This window comes from Gekko japonicus, unplaced genomic scaffold (genome assembly GCF_001447785.1).
Source record: "Gekko japonicus isolate JY-2015 unplaced genomic scaffold, Gekko_japonicus_V1.1 scaffold9, whole genome shotgun sequence".
NCBI lineage: Eukaryota > Metazoa > Chordata > Lepidosauria > Squamata > Gekkonidae > Gekko > Gekko japonicus.
This window is the reverse complement of record NW_015168044.1, coordinates 3,223,011-3,230,747: the sequence shown is the minus strand read 5'-3', so window position 1 is coordinate 3,230,747 and position 7,737 is coordinate 3,223,011.

Genomic DNA, 7,737 nt, shown 5'->3' with positions numbered 1-7,737 from the left:
TCTGTGAGCCCGGGAGAATAGTGGCTTCTCTGTCATCGAGTTGAGTTCATAGGTGAGGTGACATTTGAACTGGTGACTTCCTAGCTCTCAGTTCATACCCATTTCCTGCTACATTACATCAGCACTGGGTTCAAATATTGCTGACCCCATACAAGAACTGGGGGACACACACACCCTGATCCACCTGATAATACTCTCACCAAAGGAGCGGCTTACAGGTAGTACATCTACCTGTAATACTCTCACCAAAGGAGCGGCTTACAGGTGCCTGCTTGTGATCTTGTTCAGCGCAAACAGCCGTTGGAGGGGGCAACACAAGCCAGGGAAACGGTGAGGTGGAGGGGACAGGAAACTCCTTGTTTCTTAGTACCACAGCCCAGATCTGATTTCCCCTACTTGGGTTGCTATTAGCTTTTACGCACATTTTTGGATTAACAGTACAAAAGTCCAATAAACAAGATGTCAAAAACAAAGAAGCAAAAAAAAAAAAAATCCTAACACCAATTAAAAAATGTTACTGCTCACAGTAAAGAATAGTTCATAATATTCAGGAATTTACAGTCAATATTTTTATTATTAGAAGCAGGGTTTTTTTTTTAAAATGCAGGAGATCGAATCGCATGTCTTCTATGGACGGAGAAATGAACCGAAAACAACTCAAATTCATGTGCTTTAAAAATTTTTAAATCTTTGTAATTTCTTGAACTCTTCCACCGACCTAGTTTGGTCTCACAGCAAACCCTCTGATTGTGTTCCTCAAATCAGACTGATGCAGCAGCTCACAAATATGCAGAACTGCTTGGTAAAAAAGTGCTGAGACTTCACTGCTTCCATCTGGAGCAGCACAAAGGGGGAAAATTTTTCAGCAGTGTTTTTGCGGGGCCATGCTGCTTGAATCAGCCAGCCATTCTCTCAGTCACGTGCACAATTCCCCCTTCTGCAGGCAACCATAGAGTGAGGCAGAGGAGAAGACTGCCTTCCTTGTGTCCAAGCAAGCAAGGAGAGCTGATTAGAAGGTATGTACTGGCCTCTTTTCTTCCACCTTGGCTTTCTTTCGGCCAGCTGGCCTACCCACCAGTTTCAGCACTCAGGTTTTTCCCTTCTTGTCATGTTCCTCAGTTGGAAAATCCTTCAGCCAAGTCTTGTGTACGTTGCTGGGAAAGTTCTTTTCTGGTTGACATGATGCTGTGTGCAGACCAAAGGCCAGGTTCAAAAAGGTAATGGATATAGGACTGACAGCTTTTGTTTTTCTAGCCCTGTCTGTAACAACCACCTGAGGCACTGAAATTAAGGCTGCTTCTACACAGGGACATCTCACGATGATGACATGATCTGCACCTTCCCATCCACACAGAGGCCAAATTTCTGTAAAGATCACACCAAAGCAGGACTGGGCTTTACAAAATCTAGTGAAGACCAGGGAAACCCCAAAGGTCTATAAACCCCAAAACTCTATAAACATGCTGTGCAGAACTGTCCATCCCCCCCAAAAAACCCTCAGCTATTTGGGTGTTTGGACATGGAGAAAAACCTAAATCTGCAACTTTTCCCATTGTGACATATGAATTCTGGTAAAGCTTCCCTGGTTAGTTTCTGCAGGCAGACTGTTAAAGGCACTAGGGAGCCAGAAAATAAGTGGCAATCCTGGATATGGAAGGGGACAGTGAGAACTACTCAAGAACTCTGCAAAGTAAAGGCAAGACCATTGGCAAACCTTGACGTTACTGGGCACCTGATCAAGCTCTTAAAAAGTAGTGGGGGGGAGGGAGACCTGTGCAGAATTTAAAACCTGACATGCAGCCATGCCTCAGGAATGTCCCTCAGAGCAAAGAGCATCAATCATGTGGCAAAGGCCTGTCTGAGCTTTACAAGGAGAATAAGGTTTTTGTTTGGCCTTTGGAGAGCCTGGTGGATGAGCAGGATAGTTTTGTTTTTAATCTATTAATCCAATAGCAGATTGTGCTTCATAATAAGGAGCAGTAGATAGGTACATGTATGACAATAATTGGTCTTTGTTGGAATTAGCAACATTACTCTTCTCACCCCACAGCTGGCAAGCTCAGGTTCAGGACTTGACTTTGGTGAAAGACAGATGTGGAGTAATGGTTAAGCAGTGGTGCTCACTCTGCAGATCATGGAGAGCCACATTTGAAATGACTATCAACCAAAACATTTACTTCCATCACTAGCATGAGGCTCACAGCTTTTCCATTCCTCCAGCAGCAGCTGTTTCAAGCTGGGAAACAATTGCCAACCATAGTCTCCACCAGGCAAGGACCTTGCCCACTTTCCTGAAATATAAGGTGGGTGCCACATTGGGGGAATGGGACCCAGAAAAGTCACATGTTGGCATATCAGACCCACATGGTTCTTGAGCCACTGAGTCAGGATCATTGTATTAAAGTGTTGGGCTGGGATAGGGGAGACTCTCTGGCCTTATCTCCATGAAGCTCATTGGGTGTCTTTGGGCCAGTGATTTTCTCTCCGCCTATCCTACCTCAGAGGTCTGTAGTAAGTATAAAATGGAGGCGGGGAGAACCATGCACTCTAACAGAAGCTCCTTGGAGAAAGGGCAGGATAGAAATATAAACTACTCTGAGGTGCAAGAGAGTACATGAAGAACAGTGTGAACAGCTCATCCCCATGCTGAATTCTCTGTTGAACAGATACAAGGGCTACAGCGTTAAAAGTTCCTGGAAATCTGAGCATCCTTCTAACAACAGGGCTACAGTTTAACCAGGCTGCAATCAAAGGCAGGATAGACAATGAAGTGACAATCTTCAGCAGCCTGGGCTCTGTGGGAAACCGGGTAACATAACCCCAAATGGTTCTGGAAATAAGTATGCAATGTGGAGCTTGCCTGCAAGCAGGCCCAAACTGTTGCTGACAGCAGCAGTTTTGGGAGGTGCGCCCATGAAACTCTACAGGATATAAGAGGTGTGTCATGGGATTGTTCAGAATGCTCTAGGGGATGCTGAAGCACAACACTGCATGCAATCTGGAGGTTGCATCCCAGCGCCTGGTGTTATGTCGTAAAGGATCCTGAGGCTCTCCCTTAGGCTTATAAAGTTCTAGGGCTTGGCAAATCCCAGGACTGGGCTTGCATTTTAGCCTTCTTCTCATGGTCTCTACAGGAAGGAGGAAAATAAAGGGCAGGCAGTCCTGTCCCTTTAATAGGAATCTTAATGTATGGAAATGGGCAGTGGAACCTTTTCATGGCATGGACGTAAATAGCATCTCATTAAGCCTCCCTTAAAGAAACAGGGCATTTTCCTCCAGGCATTTGGAAACCTTACTCTATGAACTAAACAAATGAGGATCTGAAATATGGGGCAGTGGACGGGGACATTGCCCCCTCTGAATGGCACAGAAGAAAGATCACAGCTAAGAGCATCTTTGCAGATGGGAGTTTTAGCCTGCAGCTGGAAAGCGGCCTTGTTTTGAGTTGGAACCTAATTCCGTCTGTGTCCTCAGGTTGACTATAAACCACAGTAAAACCCTAAAGCGACTGGGTCCGAGACAGCTTTGCAAAGAAAGCCAGACAACAGGTGTGTTGCCCAAGCTGCTGCCATGCTGATCTGTATGTATGCTTTTCTACTGAAAAACAAGCTGGGGGAGAGGGGGGTGAAGAATCCATAGCCCCACAAAGCGGCAAGATTCCACCCTCAAGAATTACAAAGAAAAACCTTTAAAAGGCGGAGCAGCATTTGAGCAAAGCTCGAGAGACTAGGGCTACCAACTTCTTGAAAAACTAACCCTGCTCCTGTGCCATTAGCAGCAGATGACACGCTGATCTGTAGAAGGTGAGCCTTTCTCTATCTGAGATAGAATGCGATGGCTAAAGCTTCGTTTCTGCATATCTGCCTGTTAACTAAAGGTTCAGAAGAGACAGTGGGGAAAAGAGTTGGCAACTGTCAGACGTTACAGAAGGAAAGAGGAATGGGGAGACACCTCTGAAAAGGAAGAGGTACACAGTACCAGAGCTTACAAAAAAGGCACAACACCATCTGTATTAAAAACAGTTACTACAAAAAAAATCCAAAGACAATCAGTTTGTAAATAAAAGTTAACTTCCATGAAAAATTCCAAAACAGAAAGTGTTAACCATGAAACCGCTTATATTGTTCATGCATTGACCTATTCGGACTGCTTCACTGGCCCATAGCCAGGATTTTTTTCAGTGGGGGGCATTTAAATTTCTTAGGGGGCAGCTAAGTTAATTAAGTTAATTAACTTCAGCCAGTGAGACTTAAACAACATTTAAAAAATGCTTTCTGGCATGGCTTTTTGTGGGCCGTGGCTTTTAATTAAGGGGGCATGCCCCCAAAATGCCCCACCATAGCTACGGGCCTGCTGTTAACACTTTGTGTTTGGGGATTTTTCACAGTAGTTATCTTTTATTTACAAACGTACTGCCTTTTGATTTTTTTGTAGTAACTGTCTCTGCTGAGAATGTACACGCCCCCTCCCCCAAAACAAAAGAAGCTAAGAGCAAAAAGACGTACTGTCTTTTGATTTTTTTGTAGTAATACAAGCAGTTTTGTGCCTTTTTTTGTCTACCTCTTCTTTTCCAGATATTAGAGAAGACTAAGATGAGGATTTGCCACTCCCCCAATGGGTCTCTGCTCAGTTATGTAAGACGCCTTGGGTCCCCTTTGGAGAGAAAGGCAGGGTATAAGTGAAATAAATAAATAAAATTCCCATCCCATTATTGCAATCTGACAAAAAAAGAAATCCAAATTTTAAACTGCTTGCAAATGAGACATGAAAGGCAAATGCACATATAATCTTCAGATTTAACTCTGATGTTGTTGCTTTTTATTGCAAAATTCAGAGATTTCTAAACTTCTCATCTTTAACAGCCTTGCAAACTAAACAGTACAGCATGTTTCTCTCACCACCTGCACAGAGAGCACATGCCTGATCATCCTAGGAAGATAAGCACAGCAGTTTGATCTTAAAGCTGGAGGGAACCTCAAGGGCTTGCTAAAGCATATGCCGAGTTGCTTTTCATGATTCCCCAGTGTCTAGGGGCAGAGATCAGGGTGTTGTCCTCCTTGCTGCGGGGGGGGGGGTGCCTCTGCTCTCACTCTAGCAGAACTTGGCTGGTAAAGCAGATCTTTATGCTGTTGCCTGAGGCACAAAATCCAAATGGCACGCTTCACTTATTAGCATCTGGCTCTATCCCCCTGGAAATGTTTCTATGCAAGTCATATTTAAATGACTGGGAACACCCATGAAACTGCTTTAGTAAGAGCATTGCTCTAGCAAGGTCAGTATTGCTTGTTCTAACTGACAGCACCTTTCCAGGGTCTCAGGTCAAGATCTTTCACATCACCTACTACCTGATCCTTTTATCTGGAGATGCCGAGGATTGAACCTGAGACCTTCTGCATGCAAAGCAGATGTTCTGTCACTGGGCCATGACCCCTTCCCTTACAGGAGCTGCATGAGGACACACCAAGTACACAGGTTTTCTGCTTCATAGGCTACATCAATCTGACTCCCACCCAAGATAGCAGCCCTTTCCTTTTTCTTTCCCTTTGCTGGATTTTAGACTGTGTGTTCCCAGGGATAGAAAGCCAAGTGTCATACTCTAAATTGCAACTTTAGCTCAGTGACATTTTTATTGGCAGGACTAGCTGTATAGGCAATAACAGAAGCAGTTCCCCTTTCCCAGAGCAGATTTCCTCCTTGTACAAAGTGATTTAGAGAGTCACCAATCTTTTAGGGTCACCAAACTCAATATGGAGCCTGGAGTTCTCCCAGAATTACATCTGCTCTCCAGACTGCGAAGGTCAGTTTTCTGGAGGAAATGGGAGCTTTGAAGGGTGGACTCTATGGCATCCCAGCCCTGTTGAGCTCCTTTACCTCCCAAACTCCACACTCCCTAGACATTCTCCCCACCCCCCACCCCCGATCTTTAGGAATCTTCAGAGACCGGGTTTTGAACCCGGTGGTTTTAAAATTTGGGGGGGGGTGGGGGGGATGGGACGGACAGACTCAAAAGCTTCCCAGGAGTTCTCAGTCAGAAGATCACCTCAGCACCATCCATCTTCCCCCATGAATGTACAGCGACAGAGGTATGCTCAGTCTTTACTTTCCATTTGTATGGTGCACAAGTGAGGCCCACGAAGCCAGAACTCTAGGCTGACCATTCAGCACATCAGAATGCTTTGCAATTCACAGGATTCTCTAGCAGACATGCAAGGATGCGCTGGCAGGAAAGAGTTCCCTGAATGTCAAGCTTCTGAAAGCCACTGAGGCCGGCAGCTAAGTCTGGACCTGCCAGAAGCCACTAACTAAACCATCTCCAGAAAGAAAAGGGAGTGGGGGAAAAGAGCAGCTCCTGTTGCTTACATTAAAAAGAGAAAATCTGCTCCACCAGGGCTGGTCTCAACCTGCACATTCCCCTTCCAGTAGCTGGGACAATGTCAACGCACAGCTGACTTGCTACAGCATGGAAGAGGCCATTGTTAGCACTATGCAAGGAGTCAAAGCAGGCACAGATAGCTCAGTGTTCCTGGGGCAGCACAATCTTCCTTTCTCTCCTCCCTTTCCCCCTCACAGCTGCAAGCCCCAATCATTTGAGAACAAGGCCTGTTGTGGTTAAAGGATAGTTTATCACTAGAAGCTTCTGTCTGGTCTCGACCCCTGACTTCAGGGTGAAAGGAGACCGCAGGAATGGAAAGATGAAGGGCTTGAAAGAGCCAAGAGGCAGACAGACAGACAGACAGACAGCCAAGTCTTGCTGCCCCCCCCCCCCCCCCCCCCCCCCCCCCCCCCCCCCCCCGGGCTTCCGCCTTTAGGCGAAGGAACGAGAGACAAATGAAATGAGCAGTTTAAGGGCACACACAAAAACAGCAGCAAGGACCTCTCCTCGCTTGGGGCTATTAACACAGCCAACACACTGGGAGTAACAACCCCCCACACTGCCCCCCCCTTGCAAAGACTAGGCTCTCTTCAAAACCCTGGTGGTTAGAACAGGCCAGACAAGTGGAGGGTGCGCATCATCTGCCAGCCAGCACTTCAGTGGACAGCGTACACACACTCTGCCCCAAACTGCACGCTACCCCTAAGTGTTCCACCCTCTCTTATGCAGACCGTACTTTGCTTGAATTTAAAAATAACAACAAAAAGTGCATTCACGTAGAGGATCTGGAATGAAAGGGGAATGACAGCAAGTCATTGAGATCAAAGTTATGAATCGGTCATTAAGATCTGGGGTGGGGCGGGTGGGGTGGGGAGGATGAGTCTAGATCGAAGTTCAGCAAGCTAAGCCTTTGAGTGAAGCCAAAGGAAAAGTTCAGAAATGTTAATACTGGTGGCCATGCAGTGTCACTCTGCATAAAGTGCCCAATACAGTTAGTGGTACAGGCTCACATTGTCTGAGTCCAACAGTGCCCAGGGGGCAGAAGGAACTGGTTTAGGTGAAGCCAGTCAGTTGACCAATTGTAACGAGAATGCTGGTTGCCTGTGGAGTCTCCAAACAACATATCTGCGGTGTCTGGTACATTCCAGGAGCCTGGATCTTACTTAGGTTGGAGACATGATGTGGGTTAATCACAAAAGCACAGTCTGTTTTCACCCTCCAGCTACTGCCAGGAGAGCCTACGGAAGAGATGAGAATCCAGCCCTGTTCACAGTGGGAGGATTTCAGCTGGTGGAGCGACAAAGGTCCAGAAGATCTCTGAAATGCCTGCTCAAGCCCCGGCTCTTTACTTTTCAATGCCAAGA